The sequence below is a fragment of the Hippocampus bargibanti genome, linkage group LG01 (genome assembly GCF_051943395.1).
Source record: "Hippocampus bargibanti isolate YZ-2025 linkage group LG01, ASM5194339v1, whole genome shotgun sequence".
NCBI lineage: Eukaryota > Metazoa > Chordata > Actinopteri > Syngnathiformes > Syngnathidae > Hippocampus > Hippocampus bargibanti.
In genome coordinates, this window is record NC_142734.1 from 6,500,063 (window position 1) to 6,525,223 (window position 25,161).

Consider the following 25,161-nt stretch of genomic DNA (forward strand, 5'->3'; position numbering starts at 1 on the left):
ATTTGGTCGTATAGTTGCTTTCTGACCACATATCTTTCAAATAAATTGTTAATAATGGATGAGCGTTAAAACCGATTGAGAGAGGCAGAGACAGTAATGACAAGCCTTTTGAGGTTGGTCCTTCCAGACCACAACATCTCTGCCATTCTTACAAAAAATGGTGTGGACCTGCGAATTTTACATACCCCCGTGGTCCAGCTGTTACTGACCCGCAAAGGATTGCTTGGAATGAAGAAAATAGAAGCTGTAGTACTTTCAAAATTTGGTGTTGGAATAATACAGAATTGACATTGACAGAGGCTTGGAGAGCGCAAACATCCGTAGATTTGTCAGCCAAGCTCGACAAATGACAAGGTCATTTTAACTATACTCAGCTCGGGTAGCAGTAAACAGAACAAGCATTGTGAAATCCCACAAATTTTTCAGAGAGGGAATTTGTTTGAGTCTTATTTTCCTTTCGGCTTTTCCCTTCAAGGGGTCGCCACAGCAAATCAGTGGCCTCCATCTGCTTGGTGGAATCTGCAGCACTACGTTGACCATAATTCAGATATTCTCTTACTGATGATCATCTTTCATGTGGGCTTCGTATCTCTACCAAATAATCAACCAGCTTTGATGCACTTTTTGAAGATCAACAAAGACAACATTGATCTCACTGAACAAACAGTGTTGCACCATCATCAATATTTTGCTGAATTTTCCACAATGAAATATTTTATGGCAGCCCAGTCGCTGAGTGATTAGTACGCTGGCTTCACAGTGCAGAGGTCATGAGTTCAAGACCTGGTCCGAACTCCCCGTGTGGAATTTGCATGTTCTCTACAGGCCTGCGTGGGTTTTTTTCCAGGTCATCTGGTTTCCTCCCACATTTAAAAAGCATGCATGGCAGGCTGATTGAACACTCCAACTTGCCCCTAGGTGTAAGCATGGATGGTTGTTTGTTTCTGTGTGCCCAAAGTGGTAACTAATTCAAGGAGTCCCCCGCCTAGTGCCCGAAGACAGCTGGGATAAGCTCCAGCAACCCCCACCACCCGAATGAGGATAAAGCGGTCTGGAAAATGGATTGATGAAATATTTTTGCATAGAACCAGAGCAGTCTCTTATTATCTAAAAACAACACACACTCTTATCAGCTTCTATAAAGAATGTCAATTACTTATTTTAACCAAGAAATTAAATGGATAACCGGAGTACATTTCAAACTTCTGGCTGGGCCCACTACAATATTTTTTGCTTCTCATTTGGCCCTCAGAGGAAAAATAATTGCCCGTCCCTGCTCTGATTAGTATCCAAAAGAGCACACGCAATTGGGCATGCCATGGATACTTGGCGATGTCTCATCGCAGGACTCATTACACACTTGCTCCCAAATGATGTCTGACCTGCAGCTCATTTTTATGAGTCTCCATGGGACACTTACTGGATGGGCTTGTGCATCTGGCAGACAAGTCGGACTTGAAGTCAACATTGGAAGAAAATCCAGCGTGGTTGGTCTCCATGATAGCGATGGCACACTAATCGGGAAAAAAATATCCCAATGTGTCACCTGCCACTGCCTATTCACAAGCATGTACTAGGAAAGAACATTTTTAATCTGAAGAGATTTCATCCTGTGTATTCAATGGGGTCTTACTGGATGGTCCCAATATCCTATATAACTGGTCTTATTTACTCAGGATCATCTATTGCTCGGACATCGTCATCCCATGACCATATTTGTCTTATGACTTAATGTTTTGAGTGGCCTTTATACCCGTGTTGACCTTACAACACACTAAGTTCCCATTCACCTTTATTTGGTGTCTTGGTATTTACCATTAAAAGGTCAGTGTTGGTTCTCGGTCATCCAGGAGTGGTCCATCGATGAAAAGGTTTCTTCAGGCGTCATCTGTACTTCTTTGAAGGATGACAGACGTTTTGCTCCTCATCCGAAGAGCTTTGTCAGCGAACTAAATTTGTGCTGCTAATATATATATATATATATATATATATATATATATATATATATAAGGGCGGCCCGGTAGTCGAGTGGTTAGCACACCGGCTTCACAGTGCAGAGGTCGCCGGTTCGCATCCCGGTCCGGCCTCCCTGTGTGGAGTTTGCATGTTCTCCCCGGACCCGCGTGGGTTTTCTCCGGGTCCTCCGGTTTCCTCCCACACTCCAAAAACATGCATGGCAGGCAGATTGACCACTCCAAATTGTCCCTAGGTGTGAGTGTGAGAGTGACTGTTGTATGTCTTTGTGTGCCCTGCGATTGGCTGGCAACCAATTCAGGGTGTACCCCGCCTCGTGCCTGAAGACAGCTGAGATAGGCTCCAGCAACCCCCGTGACCCTAATGAGGAATAAGCGGTACGGAAAATGAGATGATATATATATATATATATATATATATATATATATATATATATATATATATATATATATATATATATATATATCCCGAATGGACAGACCTCTGCTTTGATAGGTTCCTGCTCTAAGGTTGGGGGGAGCAGTGGCCTACTCCCTGAAGCTAATCTGATTACTTCTTTTGTTCTGTCTGTTTACCTCTCATGTTTTATCCCTGGCTCTGATTGCCCCATTAGCTCTGGTATCACATCATCGGTATGAATAAGCCTACGTGGTAACGACCTAAAAAGTCTGTTGTAAGCACTAAAACCACCATGGCAATGAAGCTCTTCGGATGAGGAGTGAAACATCCGACACCTTCATAGAAGAACAGATAACAGCTGAAGAAACCATTTCATCGATTCCCATTAAAAGACAACCTTTCTACAAAAAAATGGGGCTCAGCACAAGCGGGGACTGATAGTCAAATGCTTCACGTGAACCATCAGTCGGGAGACCTGGAACATAGTTTAACTCCAAGTCATGATGTCTGACACATATTGGGCAATTCTCCTCAAAGCAACAGTGCTTTCATTTGTTACCGGGCCGCCTGCCACAGACAAAAACAAAAAGCCAACAAATCAGAATCAGAATCAGAATCATCTTTATTGCCAAGTATGTAGAACACACAAGGATTTTGAGTTGAAATCTAACTCATTCCTTCAATACGTTTCCAGAAAAACGTTTTTACACTTACTGAATCTCTGTGCGCCTCAAGTACCATCTTGTTTGAGATGTTTTGCAGCAACACAGAAGAATATGTTGACACAAAATGAGCCTGGAAAAAAAATCAATGTAAGCTCAGGGAGAACATCTATATTTGATACACAGAAAAGCCCCAGCCAAGATTCAAAGTCGGGGATTCTCGACTGTGAAGCGCCACCCACACCTCACCACACCTCACATGCCATCCCCAATTATGGCATTCGGTTGCCGTCCCCAAATGTTGATGTTCACAGACACTGGAGATGGCATCGTGTTTACCTTCACAGACACTGTTGTGGATAAGCATAGACTGATGAAACAAGAGAGCTCGAACACAACCCCACCCATCTGAGGCTTAATGTGTGTGAGTGTGTGAAAGAGCGTGAGGCTGACAGGGAGCATCTGGCGCTGTTTTCTTGCCCAGCTTCAAATCAATTATTAATTTGGATTTTTATGGCACCTTATTACACCGCCCATCACTGCTAATCCAAACGAGCGTCGGAGCCTACGCAGATACCTGTATGCACATGTGCGGTGGAGGAGTAATCAAATGATAAAACAGGAAGACTTCCAAGAAAATGAAGCATCTGAATTGCAGTGTCATTAATATCAGTCATTTACAGCTGAGGACTCTTACAACAACGGTGTGTGTTTGCGTGTTGCTGTGGAGCCGGTCCAGCTCAATGGTGCATCGAAGACCTCACATGCGTACGTCACGCTAAGCTGCTTCGATTGTGCGGAGTCATTCACAGTTCACATTCAAGCATCGGTCTGCTATGAGACGATTGGCGGGATGACGAGTGGACAGCGCCAACACTGGACATTTGAGGGATGGTTAATCAACATTACCATCATTAAGAAGGCCCCGTAGGATTTGAGACTATGGAAATAATCAACCTGGTTGTCTTTGATGGGTCCGTGTGTCAATGATTACACAACATGGTGCGTTTGTCACTCTGAAATTCTCCCACGTTTACCCTTTTTGATGTATTTTGCTTTTTTCAACCACTTGTTGCAAATGACTTTGTCACATCTCGGTTCGATTACGATAATGCGTTTTACTTTGGAGTCAGCCAATCCTCCATGAAGTGTCTGCAGCTGCTCTAGAATGCTGCTGCTCGCCTCTTGACTGGTACTCGTAATAGGGAGCACATACTGTAAGTCCTACTCTGGCATCCCTTCACTGGCTTCCAATACATTTTAGAGTTCTTTTCAAGATCTTATTTGTTTTCAAATCTTTAAATGGCCTCGCTCCCCCTTACCTCTCCGAGTTTATCTACCTCGACACACCTTCCTGACGCCTCAGGGCTGCTGTCCTGACGTTATTAAATGTGCCAAGAACTAAACGGAGGCTCAGAGGGGATCAAGCCTTTTTCGTGGCTGGTCCCACTCTCTGGAATGACCTTCCACTGAACATTCGGCAAGCCCCCTTGTTGCCCATCTTGAAAACCCGTCTCAAAACTCACTTGTACTGTTTCGGATTCTCTCAGCATGATTCCGACTTGATCTTGGTTTCACTCCCTGGTGCTTTCTACTAACTTTGTGACTGCTTTTTATCTGTACATGATACCTGTCCATGTTAAGCGCTTTGATGCAGCTGCAGCTGTTGTTAAAGTGCTATATAAATCAATATGCATTGTATTGTATAAATGAACTTTCACATTTCTTTGCATGAGGAAATTATGGAAATGCTAATATGGCTCAGGTTTTATTTTTTACATTCCGGATAAATTTGTTGTGCGTTGAGAGGGTGAGGGAACATTGCCAGGAAGGCTGACTTGGGTCAGTTTGTTGAACCCAGAGTTCAAAGTAAACACACTGGACCAGAATTTGGGGCCTTATTCTCCCATTGAAGATAAGGTCAATTCCTTATGCACCTTTCTGGCTCACATCCAAGGCGTGACAATTCTTTCGTCTAGGCTTCTGCAAAACCCACCATGTGTGACTTGGAAAATTGTGCACAACTACAAGAGTTGTGATTCAACCGAGTATGAAAGTGCTATATTTTTTGCATTGTGGAGGTGCAGTTTAACGCGAGACAGATGATCCTTTGTGATGAAATGGATTCAAAATGGATATCAAAGGATCACCTGTCTCACGTTAACTCCCAAGATATGAAGTGGAAGGTCAACACCAACTCCATCTTGGGGAAGACGCAAAAGAGGATGTGCTTCCTAAGGCTGCTGAAGAAGCATAGAATGCCACAGGTGCTACGACATTTCTACACAGCATTCATTGAACCTATCCTGTGTTCTTCGATGACGATTTGGTTCGGGCTGCCACAAAAATTGACAAAAATCCGATTTCAACGGAAAGTTAAGACAGCGGATAAAAATCACTGAGACCGCCCAATCCACTTTCAAGGACTTGCACATTGCAAGAATCAAAACACTAACATTAAGGAATTCAATTAGATGAAATGAAATTAGATTAGATTAGATTAGATTAGATTAGATTAGATTAGATTAGATTAGATTAGATTAGATTAGCCTTTATTAGTGTCCTCCATATTTATTTGTCATTTATTTTTTATGATGATACTCGTGCAGCGCGTTGTACCGGATACAAATTATTTGTGTGTTCCGCATACTTGGCAAATAAAGATTATTCTGATTCTGATAAGAAACAGGTTTAGATTTTTAAATGGACTTGCATCAAGGATATGGAAGTTATCTACACAGTTACGTGCAGGCTACTTTGAAGGAGTTTGTGTTTTGCAGTCACTATTTAATAAATGCAAGCAATTTAATCAGAAAACCCATCTCATAACACAATGCTTAAAGACGATACAATTTTAGAGTTGACTGAGTTTCCCAGCAACACAGTATGTGAATGCTGCATCTAATACCACTCTGATGTCTCCCCACAAAAATAAATACATGAATCACGGCCCATTATAAAAATGACTGTATTGTTTGTGACCGGCACTTCAACTCCAAGTCCCATCGTCATGGGAAAACGCTCCTTTCAGGTGAAGAAGGAAGGCTGTCGCCGCCAATTTGTTTATTTCACCATTTTAAATGATATGTCAATGTTCGCGTGTACTCTTTGGCATTTGAGTCAGCATGACTCAGACTTGATCTTAGTTTTACTCCCTGGTGCTATTTTTCGACTATTTTATTGCTTGTATATGATAGTTGTCCTTGTACCGCACTCTGTATGCAACTTGTCTGTTTGAAAGTGGTCTATAAATACAGTTCAGTTCATCAGTCATTGTATTGACCCATTTATAAGCATTGGGCAGTCGGTGACCATATAATGGAGTTGTGCCCCAGCAGCATGAAAGAATCAGGTTGGCTGGTGACGGTTGTCGTTTTGCTGTCAGAGGGGCGTGAAATGACACTAAATGTGTAATATGATGTTTTGCCTATGAGAGGCCAAAGGGAGAAGGCGAACATTGACGGGTTTGTCAGCGTCACACCCTCATTTCAGGGTCGCTCCAACCACACTGCGTGCATTTCATGAAGGAGAGAAAGTGACACACTTAAGTCAATGGAGGAATCCACACAGCCCCAAAATTGTGCAGCAGCGCACATTTTCTGACTTAAGCACACGGGAGAATATGTCCCTTATTTTGTATGCTGCACGCAAATGGAATAGGCTGCCAACAGAAGTAAATTCAAACCAATGCTCTCATGACGAAGGCCATTTTTAACTCATTCACTGTCAGACGTGCAAAAATGTGTCCTCTCCATTGTCACTCGAATTCCAGGACCCAAAGAATATTGACTAAATACAATGCAAAACCTACATTTTGGTTTATATAGCGCTTGAACAACAGCTGAAGCTGGTACAAAGCGCTAACATGGAACAAAAATCGGGAATGGTGGTCTACGTCATATTTTCAATTCCCGAATAAATTCGTGAATTGCAGTGAATGAGTTGAAAACAGTGCTCTCCAAAATTTTTACCCAGATGTCTGCCATCCAATGTTGATCAGGATGATTACAACTCAGAGGAGAAGCCGTAGAAAAACCATAAAGTTCTGGCCGCATTAAAAAAAACACAGACGCTCCCCTACTTACGAACATTCAAGTTACGAACGTTACCTACAAACATTTTTGTAGGAACATATGTAGTATTCTCAGTTATATACATATCTTTATAGAGCATAGATTTTATTATTATTTATGTATTTATTTAATATTATTGTCATTTTATATTATTTTTATTTTATTAAGCATACATTTGATACAAAATATAGCACTGAAGCAACTTACAAACAAATTAATCTTACGAACAACCGTTCGAAACGTATCTTGTTCGTAAATTGGGGAGCGTCTGTAGTTTGAGTGATCAGATGAAGTTTTTTTTGTTTCCTGTTAAATATTCAACATCCAGAGGGCAAAAAACAGCAATCTTTGTATCAAATGCGTTTTTCTGCCATTTTAAACTTTGGCCTTGGTTAACAATGCACCCAAGAGCCGTCGCAGGCAAAGTGACAACAGAAGTCAATTCTACTGCCAGTGACAGAATGATTATGTTTAGAAGTGCCGGCCCGCACGCACACACATCCAAAGTAATGACCACCAGTGGGAGGAGGGAAAAAAAACATTTTTTATATAAGCGCTCCATAACCCCATGCATGTCGACACAAATAACCCACGAAACTGGTGCATATTTACCAACCGTCTGGCACATCTTCTTGCTTCTTCTCTCAGGTGTAAGCATACGTGCAATTACACACACAATCTCAAGGTTAATAGCAGCTGTCATGGGCAGGGTGAGCAGTAATGGAGCACACAAATGCCCCGGGGAGAAAACGCCCCGTAGAATGATGCGAGGAGCGACTGGCGACAGAATGCAGGAAGTGTTCTACTTTCAATTCAGCACCCCTATAAACTGATGAGATAGAAGAGGAAACTGCTCCTATGAATCAACTTCCACAATCTCCACTGTAATATTATTTATCTCTCCATTGGAATTAAATTATTCAGAACCACTATGTGTGTTTGGACTGTTGATTACAGTGGGAAGAGCAGAGCACTGGCAAATTGAACAGCAAGCAATTTACATCTTCCATCAACCATCCTGATTAGTGAATGCTTTCAAATCAATAAGCCGCCCTCTGACTCATTCTTCACATACTTATTAATTTGATTTCCAACCTTTTTTTAGGTTTGTTGCTTGGTCTTGTTGTCATGGACATGATTTGTACAATAAAAGGAGACGGAACATTTTGCATTGTTCCAAAAATACTAGTCATGTTCTTTTGGAAATAGATCTCTGAGGAAACCCCAATGGTGGTTTGTATGTTTTCTTTTTTTTCCTCACTCTGTCAGAGAGCACTAGGATCTACTCTGGAAAAAGCGCAAATACATGAAAAAGATTTCAAATCATTTGAGATTACAAGACGCATCAATTGTTTCATCTGCAGCCTTTCTCTGCTGCTCAACCGGAATGGAACTTTCTTGTCCTGTCTTCACACAGACACCAATTTACTCCAAATATCCCAAACTAAAATGCCCATTTCACACCCGCAAGTTATAAATGAAGCAACTGAGTGGCTGACTCATGACCATGATCGCAAATGCCCACTTGATGCTTCATGTTTCAAGTGGGAAGACAACTGTCAGTCAAAACAGTTGGCAATTGGCAACAATGTCAGTGTCTCCAGCATATTCGTGATTTGTCTTGTGTTGTAAGTAGTGTTCGTGTTTGTTTTGTGTCGCTTATGCTACCTAGCAATTGGATTTTTCTTGTCCTTTGCTGACAAGCTAATCTCCTTGCTTTCTACGTGCGCTTCTGTTTTGTCATGTCGTTATTTCAGATATTTTTTTGGGCTTATCAACATTGCAGGGATAATGCTCGTGGGCCTCAATCTATAGTACATCTGCAACTAAAAGCTACCAACCACTTATTTGACGACAGTGAGATTAAAATCGTAGCGAAAGAAAAATAGACGGTTTGAAAGGGGAGTAAAAGAAACCATTTTTGTAAAACCGCAAAACCAATTAGAGACAGGCATAGACCATTAGAGCTAATCAGACCGGACAAAAGAAGTAATCAGATTAGCTTCAGGGAGTAGTGCACTGCTCCCCCCCAACTTTAGAGCAGGGACCTATCAGAGCAGAGGTATGGCACCGCCACGTCTGTCCATTAGGGATATATATATATATATATATATATATATATATATATATATATATATATATATATATATATATATATATATATATATATATATATATATATATATATACAGTAAAGTCTCGTTATATCGATATTCAAGGGAGTCCGAAAAAATATCGACTATAACCGGGACTATCGATATATCCGACCCTGTTTGCATGTAATTTTCTCCGTGCGTGCATAGAAATAGTATCGATATAACCGGGACTATCGATATATCCGATATCGATATAACGAGACTTTACTGTATATATATATATATATATATATATATATATATATATATATATATATATATATATATATATATATATATATATATATATATATATATGGCCAGAGTTACCAGCACAACTTTAGTTTGCTCACGAAGATTTTCGTTATGAAGTGAAGAAAGTCTGTAGAGCACTGTTCTGTTTGCACTTGACTGCTCTTCCTGTCAGTGAAGCTGGGAAAGCTTGCTGGGCCCTACTCGCCCTACCGCCGGGGTGAAAGCACACTGCTCGCTCAACCAGAAGTTTCTCAAGTCAGATGCACGGGCCTTAAGGGATCTGTGTCAGAGGGGAATTGTTTAATTTCACGCTTTTTTTCACAAGCTGGGGCTCAGCGCAGTAGAGAAAGATTTCGGCCTGCAAATTATGAGGTAAAACACGCCTGCTCTATCACGCGCTGCTGCTTTTCATTTGCACCATTGAACGGAACAAAAAAATAATCTACCTCGTGTAGTGTCTCCAATTCAACTTCTTACTTATGTCATAAAAAGAAACAAATAGACAAATAATTCCATGAAGTCACACACCACGAGCACAAGAATGACAGGAATTATCCAATAGTCTCACTTTGCTACAATGCTACTGAGATTTAAACGCTTGAACGGGTTCAGTCAGTGGTGGGTTTATAACAGCTTCCTGTATGGAAGGTTGGGTGCATCTGGAGTCAGGGATGAACTCGGTCGAAAAAAAAAGATCTATGGCATATCTGGGTTAGACCGGCCCCTCATCATGGTGCATACGCAACCGGTGACGCTATGTTTGTCTAACTTAAAGATTTGTTTTTCCATTAGCTCCATCTATATACACCTTGATGTTTTAATATACTTGAATTGCTTCTTTTGTCACGATTCGGTCACCAACAGGTGGCACTGTAGGCCCCTGCACAGGTGTGGGTCGTTTTAATCAGTGGCAGTTAAAATGACTCCCGGCACGACCATTCAGTCGTTGGTCATTGTTTGTTTCACCCTGTCAGGTTTGTTTGGTCTTGTCACATTTTAGTTGTGGTTTTATTTTGCTACTTTGGTTTTTTTTGTTCTGATTACTTTGTTTGAGATTTTGTTCCTGCTGACTTTAACTCATTCACTGCCAGAATGCCAGACGTGACAAAATATGTTCTCTCCAGTGCCAGGGCTTTTGTCTTTGTCACTCAGATTCCAGGACCCACAGAATATTGAGTTTTAGGACTACATAAACATTAAATGCAGCATAAGAATCTCCCTTCTTTCATCAGAAATAAAACTAGTTAATTCCTAAATTATATAGGTCTGAAGTTATATGAGCTTGAAATGAGTTTATGCAGGGCTTTAACAAAGCTGAAGGTCAAACTAACATGTAAATGAGGGAAATGCTGCCCCTTGTGGAAAGAAAAAAACATTGCCAGACTCCATGGCCAGCGCTTTATCGGCACCTTAACAAGAAAAAAAAACAAAGCCCGAACAAATTTGGGGATGTCGCTCTGTCATATTTCCAATTCCCAAATAAATTTGTGAATGGCAGTGAATGAGTGAATACAATTTGTCAATTACACACTTCTGTTTGTTCCTGCCTGCTTTTTGGGGTCCACAACCACCATCTTGCAAATCATGTTTTTTTTCTTTCTATCACCTTACTTCGAGCCCTCCAATCCGGCATAGCACTGCAGCTTTACCGATTGAGACTTGGGAATCGTCCCGGACAGATTTCTTCACTATGAGAGAAGAGTAGATTGAACCAGGATGAAGATACTAGGGTAAAGCTTTGGGCTGTCTGTTCTTTTGCCATGAAACAAGCCAAAGGGAAGTATTTCTTCTTCCTGCTCTATATTTATATTGTCTTTTATTACCTGATCTGTGAAGCAGGAGCCTGATAACAAACCTCATCATTTGAATCAGTTGTGTTGCAACCGATGAGAGACAAAAACAATCAAGATAATGGCTGCCCAGAATCGGATTCTGGGCATTTGGAACAAGTGGTTGACACCTGTGGATTCCAACTTTAGTTTGTCTGAAGTCAATACCACCGCCTCTCTCGTGTTTGTTATCAGGCAATTAAAAAGAAATTACAATTTCACAATGCAGAAGATCGTCTTCCAATTATGCCTTGAATGAACGGGGAGGAGCCTTCAAAGTGAAGAGTGTCTTGCAATCGCTACCAGTGTCATTTGCGAGAGCACCGCTCTGATGCCTCTGTTGAATTCTTTGGCACGGACGTGATCAGCAGAAAGAGAGACAGAACTGTTGTCGCCGAAGTCATCACCACACAAGCAAGCCACCTCATGCATACACATTCACACAAACACAATCACAGTGTAATGATAATCCTGCATGTATATGAAAAGGCACACTTGCACTAGTACGGAAAATAAGTACAACGCTTGAAAGACGGGACGGAGCAGCAAGAGGGCGGACGTCACAGAGGTGCAACTCAGCTTTGCTTAATCTCGTCACAAGTGTCAATGGAGCAGAATGTTCAGCAAGCTGAATCAGCGGCTAAGCCTGCGTTTTTTTGATTTACCGCTCAACTTTTCTGCATTCGTTGGGGAGAACACAAGTGAACCTTTTCCGGTTTAGTACAATATTCTATGACAGATGTGCATTCAAAGTATTGATTAAAGGCTTTCTGATTCAGCCAAATCTGAGATTTAGAAGAAAAAAAAAGATCGCTGTCCTGAATGCTTTGTTGCTGGACACCAGAGTGCAAGAAAACTACGAAAACTATGGTATACACAAACAGGAAAAAGTAACTTGTTCAACAAAGAAGTATGGTGAAGTTAACTTTTAATGCTTTTATGACTGGTCTGTGAGTATGTTAACTTCCACCCAAGACATTGAAACGTTTTGTTGGTTTGCTTTGAATTGGCAAAGAATCAATAATAACCTCATAAAATTACAATATTATTCGAGATTTTTGCTAGTCCAACCTTTCTTAATGGTGTCCATTTTTCTTGAAAAGTCAAGTCTTGGCTTCAACAGTAAGTCTGCAACCATATCCATTTTTTCTCCTGCTTCAGCCATTGTGGGTTGATAAAACTGCTATTAAATAAACACAATATATTTGCTTATGCAGCTCACTACCGATACTGTGTGCTAGGTCTAGCCAGTATGCTCTTGTGACTTGTGGCAAGTAAGAGCAGTTTACGCAAACTATGATTGGCTAGTAACTAGCCAATCATAGTTTGCGAAAACTAACGTTGACCAGCGCCTTCAAAAAGCCGTTGGTACCCAATTTAAAACAGATTCTTTTCTTACAGACAGTGTTTTTTAGGTGTTCAATTACCTGACATGTTTCGGCGTATACTTCCGCCTTCGTCAGAGTGTCACGGACGTTGTTACCCTGGGCGTTGGTACCCCTTTTGGGTTGCCAACTCAAAACCTGATTGGTTACAGCAACAGTTTCATTGACATATTTGATGCGACAGGGCCCGCAGAAATGATTGTGAAGGCACACAGGTAGATTTCAGACCCTGGTAACAAATGATGTTTGAAATGTGATTGGTTAAATGCATAGATACGAAAACAGATCTAGTAGCAGAGCAACAGGGGAAAAGTAAAAAAGGATGTTGAAAGACAATTTAGAATTATTTAAGAAGAATTCATGGACAAAATATAATTAACATCAGTCTGTGATGCGGATATTTTTAGGCCAGCAGAGAAGGCTTTGACGATCCGCCACTGCTTTAAAGTACAATTACAGTCGAAAATCCCACGTCAGACCAGTGAAAGGTACCCACTGAAGATTGTTATTCTTCAGCTTTACTGGCTTGCCTGTCAGACAAATTTCTTCCAGAATTCGTCAATGAGAATCATTTTTTGCACGTCGAATATTTTAGGATCGCCATGAAATAATGACACAACAGCTCATTTCATGCACATCATTAGCTCTTGAGGATCAGGCCTGTGTGACTAAAGTGAAGAAGACAGAAGAATAAGCATGTAGGAGGTTCCAAATTAACCACTGTTGCCGCCTCCATATCCCACAAAAGAAATGCAAAAACAAATGCGGTTGCTTGTGACAAGCCTTCCAAGTTCAAATGCAAGCAAAGATTTGCAGTCAATTATTCGTGACAAGACTTTAAAGCATCCCCGGCTCCCTGTCATTTTCCTTCCTCATCTTGTGGGTGCCATTCATCACCAAATATCCATTGACCATCCAGGCAAAAGAAACACACCATTCCTCAGCAATGCAAACCTGTCATGGACATACAAATAGAAATATGTTGGATATCTGTCTGTCTCTCTATCCATTTATCTATTTCAAGAGAGTGATTGAGAGAAAGAGAGTCTGACGGACCGATGGACGGACCGACGGGCCGACGGACTGACCGAGCGGCCATCCGACCGACGGACCAGCCGTGTGAGTGTTCAAATTTTGTTGCGGTATCACACAACACCAATAATATTTTCTTTTCAGTAGTATGAAGCTCAATGGACAGCCGAAAGGCAAAGCTGTGTGATTGTTTTAAATCCACAATGATCAGTTCCCTTTGTTTGTCAGCAATTGATGCAGCTAAAAGTCAAAGGTTTCACGATACAAAAGAGAGATTCAATAAGGGAGCATCACTGTGCCAATTAATAAGCTCTCAAAGGGCAAAAGTTTTTGACAGATTCATATATTATTGAAAAAGGGCCTGCATCACTGATATACAGCACGCAATGCATCTCATCAAATCGAATCTACTCAAACAGTAAATAGCCCTAGTAAATCCCTAACAGGGTGTAAAAGTAACAGACAACCTCCCAAGTGGCCGACTGAATATAAAAAAGTCTCTGTAGCAATCATGTTTGCACAGAGCCGCTGGTGCATACATCCCGCTGTACACAGTACAGAATTTTGCTTTGACTGAAATATTGCCAATATATGTTTTTTAATGTCCCTGCTGTGTTCTATCATAAAATGTTCCACACCTACATATGCTCTAGCGTGCAATTAAACAAGCGGTTTACTTATGCAATTAGACAACTGGATTCCACAATTTAAACATAAAGCAGGACTGGCTTGAGGATGAAGGTTTGAAAGCCATCTAGGTGAAGCAGTTTCTCCAAGTTTTTCCATAACATTTTCTTGGCCAGTTTCTGACAAAGCTAAGTCAGTCTCTTCTTTTTTCAAAGGTGGTGTTCTGTCAAAAAGTCAAGAAAAAAAATGTCTGAGGAAAGAAGTAGTAGAGTACCTCAAAGAGAGTGTCTTGCGGGGTCAAGGCAAACAAGCTTGAGGGAAATAATGTCCAGTCATATTTTGTTTCATCGACTTGTGTTGAATGGATGATCAAGTAAACGGAGGACTGCAACGTTGAATTCTCACAGAGAGAGGAGGGATAGCCTTTCCACAGGTGTTTCATGACCCTTGTCTTGTTTGTTTTTGGTAGGGGCGACGGTGTTCCCTCCATTGTTACACCTGTCACAAATAATCTCATTAATCCTGCTGCCTTAATAAAAGTTGCCATTCCAACAACTGACTGTCAGATTATTCAGCCTGGCTCACAACTCTGTGCCCTCGAACTTGCCTATTTTACCGCTGTCTGGTATTCAGTCGTCAATTGAATACACAGCAGCTCTTCTACAGCTTCATTGCCTCCCAGCCATTGGTGTAATTGAGAGTTTGATGCAAAAAATGTAGAAAGACTGAATTACGGTCATGTAGAGTAGCTGAGAGCCCAGACATCCTGTAGAAGCTACCCCAAATAAAAGTGTGAATTCATGAATGAACCTGCTGCCCACGAATGCCACCAACGCAAAAGAAAATGGATTTCCAGGAATTTTTAAACAAGTAATTCATGCACACTGGAGTGGAGTAAATATGCACCTTGATATACTTCACTGCACTTATATTGTGCAATTTAAGCAAATTTCACAGTTGGATAGAAGCTACTAAAATGTGCAAGCGGGAGCTGAGAGGCAGGCAAGTATCGATGCTTAATAAGAGGTCTGCACGAAAAGCAATACATAAATCTTTTTGCAAGAAACGCTTGACACATGGAATATCTAATGAATGTGAAATTATACATACTTCTCAAAAGAGCCACGAGTGGGATATGACTGCACATTAGTTGTGTTTGCTGATTTATAAGCACGTTTGTGTGTGAATGTGTGTTCACGCATTCCACACATTCCAGCTGTGGTTGAATCAATTCGTCACTGCAGCACTCCATCATTCTATAGAAATGATGTGTCATTTTCTCTGTGAGTGTCTATCTTGTGTCACTTCAGTCTATCAGCCAACAGAGACTTGAGGCAGCTGTCCTGAGAATGAGTTACTTCCTGACACAGTGGACAAGACAGATAGTGAGCTTCCTGATAATGAACTGGAGACTGACATGAAAATAAACTTTTTTCAGAGATACTGTAGATCATTTTGCCCAGATATATTCCAATATTCCATTTTCCATCTCATGTCTGATCTGTGTGTCAAATATAGAGCAGCTCAAATGAGAAAAAAAATAGTTTATGAACACTATCGGTGACAAGGGGCACCTATATAGGAGTGTAATCATCACTGGAAAGGAACCCAACTTAGTGCTTGAGGAAAAGATTTCTTCCGCCGTCATCTGTACTTCTTTGAAGGTGTCGGACGTTACGCTCCTCTTCCGAAGAGCATCAGTGAACTAAAGCTGTGCTGGTAACCCAGGCCCTATATACCTAAAGGACAGAGGAGGCCTTGCCAGACCTCTGCTGTGATAGGTCCCTTCTTCGACCTCTTAGGTCATTCCCACGTAGGCTTAGACATGCTATTGAGTTCATATCAGGGCTAATGAGGCAATCAGAGCCAGGAATAGTACATTAGACGTAATCATACAGAACAAAAGTGGTAATTTGATTGGCTTCAGGGAGTCGTCAACTGCTTCTCCAACATTAGAGCAGAGGTCTGGCACAGACACCTTTGTCCATTAGGGATAGAGTTACCAGGCCAACTTTAGTTCGCTAATGAAACTCGTCGGATGAGGAGCGAATTGTCCAACACCTTCAAAGAATTACAGATGACGGCTGAAGAAACTTCTTCATTGATGGACTACTCCTGTATGCCCAAGAGCCTACACATACATATGAGCATGTGAAGTATAAAATGGCAGCAAAGCTTCCAAAATCCAATTCTTCAGAACCTATTTGCAGACTGCAATGAACAGACCGACACCCAATCCTGAAAATTCTCTGCATTTGCGAATGAAATGTCAAGTAGTTGCCTTTGAAGCAACATTTACACTGGACAGTCCAGTCTATTGATGGCACCATAAACAGTAAATGGTTTCAGTCCGCCATCATGGGACACATTGACCTCATAGTGGAAGGCATGTTAATCCATCTGTGAAAACACACTACTGCTGCTGGCTCCAAGGTCTAGCCAATCTGTCAGCAGTGTGCACTGCATACCAACACGCATGCATGACAAACACACAGAACCATACTTTATACTCGGTACTTGGTTGTAAAGATCATATCCTGGGGCTGATAAAGGGTGTTCATTATCTCAATAGAAATAGCATGAGCTTGTGGAACGCTTTACCAAACCACCCTCCTCTTGAGGACTATTAGTTGATTGGAGTACATTCTTTACAATTAAACCTCAACCAACACGGTAAACACCTCTATTGAATCCTTAATGAAGTGTGAGAGTAGTACAGTCCACAATATTCTCTTGGTTTGTGGAGTGTGTCTTTAAAACCATTTTTCTTTATTGTTAATGTAGTTGCATCCAATTCAAGAAATTAGCACTGCGTTACGGCTGCTTAATCGAAAAGCTCCATTTTGAAAGTCAACCACAAAGATGCTCTTAACATTACTGTGATATGCTCACTTTAGACTGACCCCCTTATTCATATTTCACACCTCTTTCTCTAGGTGGATCATAATTGGAATCATTTTTCAACCGTAGCCAATTAAGTGTAAATGCCCCATACAGAACTCATTTCACTGATGGATACGCCGGTGTTCCAAGTCTTTTATTTGAAAATGTTATACTGTGAAATTGCCACAATATAGTTCTTGCTTTCTATTTGACCGTGTCGCCGTGGGAGTTTTTCTTGTTGAAAGCTCATGTACCAGGAAAAAAATATATATACTGTACAAGTATATATATCCGAGATTTGACGTCCAGACTCCTATGTTGCAAAGGGCTGTCATCAATAGGACGTTTTTATACAATGCTGGTTTGATTGTTAATGTCTTTATTTATTTGTTGCTTTTGCATGCAACTACATACGGTCTGTGCATGTGTAGATTCATCGCCCAGCATCTGCATCAAAGATAAATGGTGCAAAGAGCTGATTATGTTTTACGGTCAATGAGGCTGCGGCCAATTATGGCCTACCTGCACAGTGGCTGCTAAGCAGCAAATTAGCATCTTTTAATTCTCTGTATTAAATTCTGCACCTTCAACTTTGAAATTAATCTCAACTGTTTGACACATTGGCCGTCTCACTAGGCCTCTGCAGATGAAACAATGTGTGGTAACACATACACACATGCAAGCACAAAAACACAGATCTGACATTGCGGCACGACCGGCGGCATGCTCTGGTTTTCGATGGGTAATAATTTCAACCAGTGGTGTCATCTCAGATGTAGTGAAGATTTTAAAAGCCCAGGCAGCCTCTGTTGTGTCGTGACTGTGGGTGTCCCAGTAGCAATAATTGGGTGGCTGATCGAGAGACACGGCAAACCTGAAATCAATTTATAATTTGGCTTTGTTGGCGCAAACGCCACTGGTACATATTGCCTACAGGTAACTGTGTTGCTGCCATTGAAAGGACTGTTTCATTAATGACCTGTGAACACGATGATTCATTTCAAATAATAAAAAGATGACACACAAAAAAAGGTCCACTTGTTTTTCATATTTTGGATGTTGTCTTTGTAATGCTTTCACGGATGTCTTGGGTAATGTGAAGCAGTTTAAGAATACAATAAGTGGTCCCTGAGCATCGCAGAGAACATACTTTTATTTTTTTATTGTTTATATTATAGTCATTCAGAATTATTCAGCTCAGTTTCTTATCCAAACAGAAATCACAATATGACACTAGTACTAGAGACTTTACAATTGCTCTGAGTAATTTTTAAAATTCCGCTCTTGGTCTATAATTTGAAGAAAATAAATGCACATGAAGTAGAAACCCAAAGGGGCTCAGAGGTCTGCAATGTCAAGTGGGTTAATTAATGGAGTCCAGAATTCAAAGCAAACAAGGTGAAGCAGTATTTAGCTGTTATGAGGTGCAAAATATGGAATACTCATAAGATGTCAACAGAGATGAAGTCAGTCTTAAGGGTAAACACTGTTCATTTCAGGTTAAAAGCTTGGATTTAAAAACCTTTTCCCCCCATTTTACTTTGATTAATGCATTTCAAACATTTTTAAAACCATTTTAGGGCCTCACGTTGTCAGACCCCCTTCCAAGAACAGAGGTCTAGGGATTTATTCCGAGCGATGGCCTTCCGGTATAGAGTTTGTATATTGTTTCGATGCCAGCATAGTTTTTCTCCGGGCACTCTGACTTCCTCCTTTATCGAAAGACATCCACGCTAGGTTAATTGAATGCTCAAAATTGTCCATCGGGGTGAGTGTGAGCACAAATAGGTGCTTGTTTTTCTCTACCCTACAATTGGCTGCCAACCCATTCGGGGGGTTGTCCACCTGCTTCCCCAATATAGATGGGATAGTATACGACACCACTTCGAGGATGAGTCTGCCTATCTATCTACGTATTTAGCTTGCAAGCTCGCTAGCTCGTTGGCTAGCTGGCTAGCTGCTACTTAGATAGCTATCTAGCTAGGTAGTTAGCAAGCTATTCTTGGATGGACTACTTTTGGTGGCTCCATTAAGCTTCTGAATGCCATTGGCTATTGTGTTTGTAAATGGATTTCGGTGCTATCTTTGCTTGTGTAATGACATGCCTTGAGGTGTCTGGTGTACAAACTTTCCGATGTCTTTGTCTTATTTACCTTTCTTCCCGCTCACCTAATCAGGAGTTATTGAGTGCACCTGAAGGTAAAGTGGTCGAGTCAGGAAAGGAGGGGTTTCTCCATCATTGTGGTCAAGTGGCTCTTTGAATTTGCGTTTAGGCGTTTTATCTTAGTGTATGAGATCAACTACTTTTCTTCATGTGTGATTTTCATCAAATCACTGTGGTGTTTTGGCGAATTTTAGTCACAACTGTGTCCACATTCCTGTTCAAGTGTCAGGTTTTTGTGACAAAACAATCAGAACGAGAATCATTATATGAAATATTTCGCTAAACTCGACTGTCTCCTTCAACTTCCTTGACTTTAACACCTTGGGGATTCTTTTTTGAACCTTCCAGAACGGACCAGATGAGATCTGGCACAAAACCACTAACAACCGATGTGGAGGCTGCACAGCTAACCAGAACGATGCTCGAATCTCACAACGCATGCAGCTTTTTATTTAGAATAGCGGGTTGCACTTTATATACTGATCACAGCGTGAGGCGAACCCTCAGAGGGACCAACCCACGAAAAACCCCGGGTCCCGACAGCATTCCTGGCCGTGTTCTGAGAGACTGCGCTGTGGAGCTCACAGATGTCTTCACGGACATCTTCAACACATCTCTGAGCCAGGCTGTTGTGCCCACTTGCCTCAAAGCCACCACCATTATCCCGGTCCCTAAGAAGTCGTCCCCCACCTGCCACAATGACTACCGCCCGGTCGCACTCACTCCCATCCTCATGAAGTGCTTCGAGCGGCTAGTTATGAACCACATCAAGGCTGCCCTCCCCCCCAGCCATGACCCCTTCCAGTTTGCATATCGGCCCAACCGCTCGACCGATGATGCCATCTCCACTGCTCTCCACACAGCGCTCACCCACCTGGAGACCAGAGACTCCTACGTCAGAATGCTGTTCATCGACTTCAGCTCTGCATTCAACACAATCATCCCCCAACAGCTCACCGATAAACTGAGCAAACTGGGGATCAGCACCTCCCTGTGCAACTGGCTGATGGACTTCCTGACGGGGAGACCACAGGCAGTCAGAGTTGGCGACAACACTTCCAGCACCATCACGCTGAACACAGGGGCCCCCTAGGGGTGTGTGCTGAGCCCCCTCCTCTTCACTCTGCTCACGCACGACTGCTCACCATCATCACCCAGCTCCAACCTCTTCATAAAGTTTGCGGATGACACGACTGTGGTGAGCCTCATCAACAACGACGACGAGACAGCCAACAGGGACGAGGTCAGCCGCCTGGCCACGTGGTGCAAGGACAACAATCTCCGTCTGAATGTGGAGAAGACGAAGGAGATTGTTGTGGACTTCAGGAGAGTGCACCCCCAGCATGCTCCACTAACCATAGACGGTGCTGCAGTGGAGAGAGTGAGCAGCACCAAGTTCCTGGGAGTGCACATATCCGAAGACCTGTCCTGGAGCCACAACACGGCATCAATCACCAAGAGATCCCACCAGCGCATGTACTTCCTCCGCAAGCTTAAAAGAGTTGGAGCCCCGACCCCCATCATGACCTCCTTCTACCGCGGTACCATCGAGAGCATCCTGACCAGCTGTATCACCGTGTGGTACGGCGCCTGCACCGTGTCCTGCCTTAAGACTCTGCAGCGCATCGTGAGGACAGCTGAGAAGATCATCGGTGTCTCTCTCCCCCCCCTTCAGGACATCTACAACACCCGCCTCACCCGCAGAGCCATCAGGATCGCTGGCGATCCCACACACCCCTCCCACGGCCTCTTCAGCCTGCTGCCATCGGGTAGGAGACTGCAGAGTCTCCGAGCCAAGACCAGCAGGCTCAAGGACAGTTTCTGCCACCAGGCAGTCCGGAGACTCAACTCCCTCCCAGCCCTGCCCAGCCTGCCCCTTCCCACTGCCACACTCACCGAACTCTGAGTACACGCTACATGCTGTACGATCATCCTGAACTCTATTTTTTTGTTCTTTCTCATTTTTTTCTGCAAGACCTCACTTCAATCCTTTCTTGTTGTTTGTTTTTGCAATTACGACATTACGTCACTTTATGTACGTCACTTCCTCACTTTACATATGTCACTGCCTCACTTTCCAGACAACACTACCTCACTTTACATACAGAAATTATAAGTATTGTCTGTTGTCAATTGTATGTCTTTTAGCCACGTTATAAGTGCCTTGCATGTCTTGCACGCTGGGTCAGAGAGGACATTAATTTCATTTGTGCTGTATGTCATGCATATTAGCACGTTTGACAATAAAGCTGACTTTGACTTTGACTTTGATCCATGACTCTTTGTATGCCTTAACGACATGTTACGGTGCAATGAGTTTCAAGATTCTGTCTTGGTTGGTCCCATCGTTGGCAAGGTGCTTGCTGGCTCCTCATAACAGTCCTTGGAAGGCGAGGTATAACAATCAAATCCCGGCAATAATAACCTCCGATAGTCACTGGAAATACAATACGAGACATAAGGCAATGCAATCTTATTAATACGATGACTAAGAATCCCATGAGGGCAAATGGCACCGATCAGCTAGCTTTATTGAAAATCAGACTCATGAATATTAGATCACTCCCCTCTAAAGCCTAGCAAGTTAATGACCTTATCGGTGACCACAATCTTAATATGATTGGTGTTTGCTTGGTATACCTTGCAGCTGGAAGAGGCCTCTCCTCCAAATTTGGGGAGTTTTCATGACAAGTACTGCAGGCCCTTATTTCCTAATCTGCTCTCGCTTTCACTAGATCTTTTAAACATTTGAGGTTCACGTTATGCTATCTACAGTGTTGCTGAAGATTCATCTTGAATTTATGGCTGAATTGGAAGAGCATCCAACATCAAAGCTTGGCCGAAACAAACATGCGAATCAAATGCCTGAAGATGGAGGACACTGGTTTGCTGTGGCAACCCCTGAAGGGAAAAGCCCAAAGGAAAAGGAGCCGGCTGAATTGGGGAGTCAAGGAGACAATATGAGTGACTTCAACATTCATATTAATTTTCCACCTGATTGTAGAATCTCAGACAATTACAGATGATTTCATTTTCACATAGAAGATGAACGAAACAACCCTCGATTGTAAAAACATCTTAGATTGGCGCTATGTAATGCTATTGTCTAAATGACAACGGAACTCAGCAGGTAATTAAATTAGATGTTGATATACTGTGAGCCAAGTTACACCCCGTCGACTACATGAGGACCCTGAACAGAATATTACATTAAGTAATTACCTCACGCTTCAGGGGGGGCTTACACATGTGTGCTTAGACTGTGTGTTACCTTTAAAACTGAGTCTTTATTTCATGGTATTAACCTGTGGACCTTTTCGTAAGCAGTAGCTAATGTGCAGCCGTAATATGTGTGAGTCTGTGTGCATGTGCACGTGCATGCGGTGACATTCCACTGACCTCCAATAACAAGCTTATTAGCGATTTATCTCTAGCAGAGGAGGCCAAGAGGGCAAAACTCTGTAAGCAGAATCCTCCCCATGAACACTTCATTAGCAGGGCCACACAGTGTGATGGCTGTAGAACTGCATGCATATGCATGTGCGTCCATTGCTGAATTCAACACTCGCTGCATTTAAACAAAAGGGGAAAAACATTTTTTAAGCTGTCCAAATAAATGTGATTGAATTTGTAAGTCACATTTTAATTGAATGAACTCAAACAAGCTTCATATGACTAATATCAGTACGATATGTCATCACATTAATCTAGTGTTAAATGGTGGATCCAATGCAGCCTTGGGGGGTAACTTTGGCAATCTCCTTCTCTTACCAGCACAATTTTAGTTTACTGACGAAGCTTTTTGGATGAGTCAGACACCTTCAAAGAAGTACAGATGAAGAAACCTTTTCATCGATTCTCTTCTTGGGGTTTATTATTTTTACTCTATAGGATCTAATGAGAACCATTAAAATAACCTAAAAGGTGGCCCGGAGGTCGAGTGGTTAGCATGTCCACATTAAAGAACAGCAGTCCTGGGCACCATTCTGACCTCACACCATCCTGTGTGGAGTTTGCGTGTTCTCTCCCTGACTGTTCTCACTTGTTCCGCGTTGTTTTGGGGAACTCAGATTTCCTCCCATGTACGCAAAGTTAATTGAATGCTCGAAATTGTCCCTGGGTGTGAATGGTTGTTTGTCTATGTGTACATTGCAATTCACTTGCAAGCAGTTAAGGGTGTACTCCGCCTGCTGCCCAATGACAGTGACTGGGCTCACAAGTCAAATCAAAATGTATGGCTCAATGGTGGCTATTTCTTGAAGACCTTATCATTGTGCTTAGTCATTTGTAACAACATGTAATGTATACTTTTTTCTGACATGAGCATTTCATAGCACATTGCGCGATTATTATCATGTAGAAATATGTGCCTTGGCTCTAAAATGGCTGCTCGAGACCTACATCATTGCCACAGTATTGACTTGTCAATTGACTCTTAGCAACAAAATATCGATCTTTTCAAGCACCTGCCATGTCCCTCCAGCATGACGAAAGTCACCCTTTCTGTTCCCGGGACTCCCAGTGTGCTGCCTGCCTGTACTCATCCTCAGCAAAACCTACATCCATTTGCATACATTAAACACACACACAAGTGGCTGTGCTATTGTGAGGAGGCCACCGCAATGCCAGACCGAAAAGTAAAAACAGGGCACACACAAAAAAAAATCTCCAAATAGCATGATTGTACAGCCGCCACCACTTGCACCTCATATTACTCCAGAACCATATAACTTAGGAATTAACTCTCATTTTCTGATGAAAAAAAGAGTCTAAAGTGTTTTATGCTGCATTGAATGTTTACGTAGTCCTAAATTCTGTGGGTCCTGCAAGTTGAGTGAAAATGACAAAAACCCTGGCACTGGAGTGAACACATTTTTACACATGGTCAAGCAGTGGATGAGTTAACTGGAAGTGGAAACAGCCACCAAACACAGTTCTGTCATGCATTGCTGCCTTGTTTAGTATAGAAGGAAAAAGGTACAGATGTACATGCAAAAATCTGAAATGTGGGGGTTGTCCAGCGAATCAATATATGATTGAGTTTGCCCTGTGCAACATGTTTTTAACATTGTGACACCAAGGGGCGTGCATGCTGTGCACTGACATTTAAATGAGGCAATAAAGCCGTGATCTTCCAGCCGGCATCTCGCATCATTTGCTTGGATGGCTCATAGATACCGCACATTTTAAGAAAACAGTCAAAGCACAGATTATTCTGTATATTGTCCAATGGTTTTTTCTTTTCCCCTTTTCAATTTTTTTTTTGATTTCAAGATGGTGCTGCGAGAGTGGCTGCCTCTACAGCAGCTCCTGTATTTTGTGTTTCTACTTTTTTCCTTTCCTTTGGTCTTACTTTCATCACTTAGCTGCTGTGAAATGTATGTCTCAACTGTGAGACTAATAAAGGCGAATCCAATCCAATCCAATTCAAATCTCTTGAACTCGCTTTTGCATTTGATTCGTGCATATTTTTAGAAAGTCAAGCCGCAACCAAGTCTTTGAAGAGGTAGTGCATGTTGTTACACCAAGTACACACAGATGCAAGGAAGTGTGCGTCGCTTGCTGTGGGTGTGAAGAACAACACACAAAAACATACAAGTCTAACATTCCTATCAAGACACACAAATGGCACAAGCTAACTCATTCATCAGCTGAGTCACTCCACACACACTTTCAAGCATACACGCACACGCTCACATGTTTTTGCTACATAGTGGGGACTGTGTGAAGCATTAAGCCCGCC

General features: G+C 42.0%; 1 long non-coding RNA gene across 1 annotated transcript in view; it reads right to left on the bottom strand.

Annotated features, from left to right (window-relative positions):
• Positions 1 to 2,428: 2,428 nt before the first annotated feature.
• Positions 2,429 to 25,161, bottom strand: part of LOC148902881 (uncharacterized) — a 33,963-nt gene continuing 11,230 nt past the window's right edge. The window contains exons 2-3 of the long non-coding RNA XR_016118390.1: positions 3,088 to 3,168; positions 2,429 to 2,940 (exon numbers count right to left, since the gene is read on the bottom strand). This is a non-coding gene — a long non-coding RNA (uncharacterized LOC148902881). The remainder of the gene's footprint in view (positions 2,941 to 3,087; positions 3,169 to 25,161) is intronic.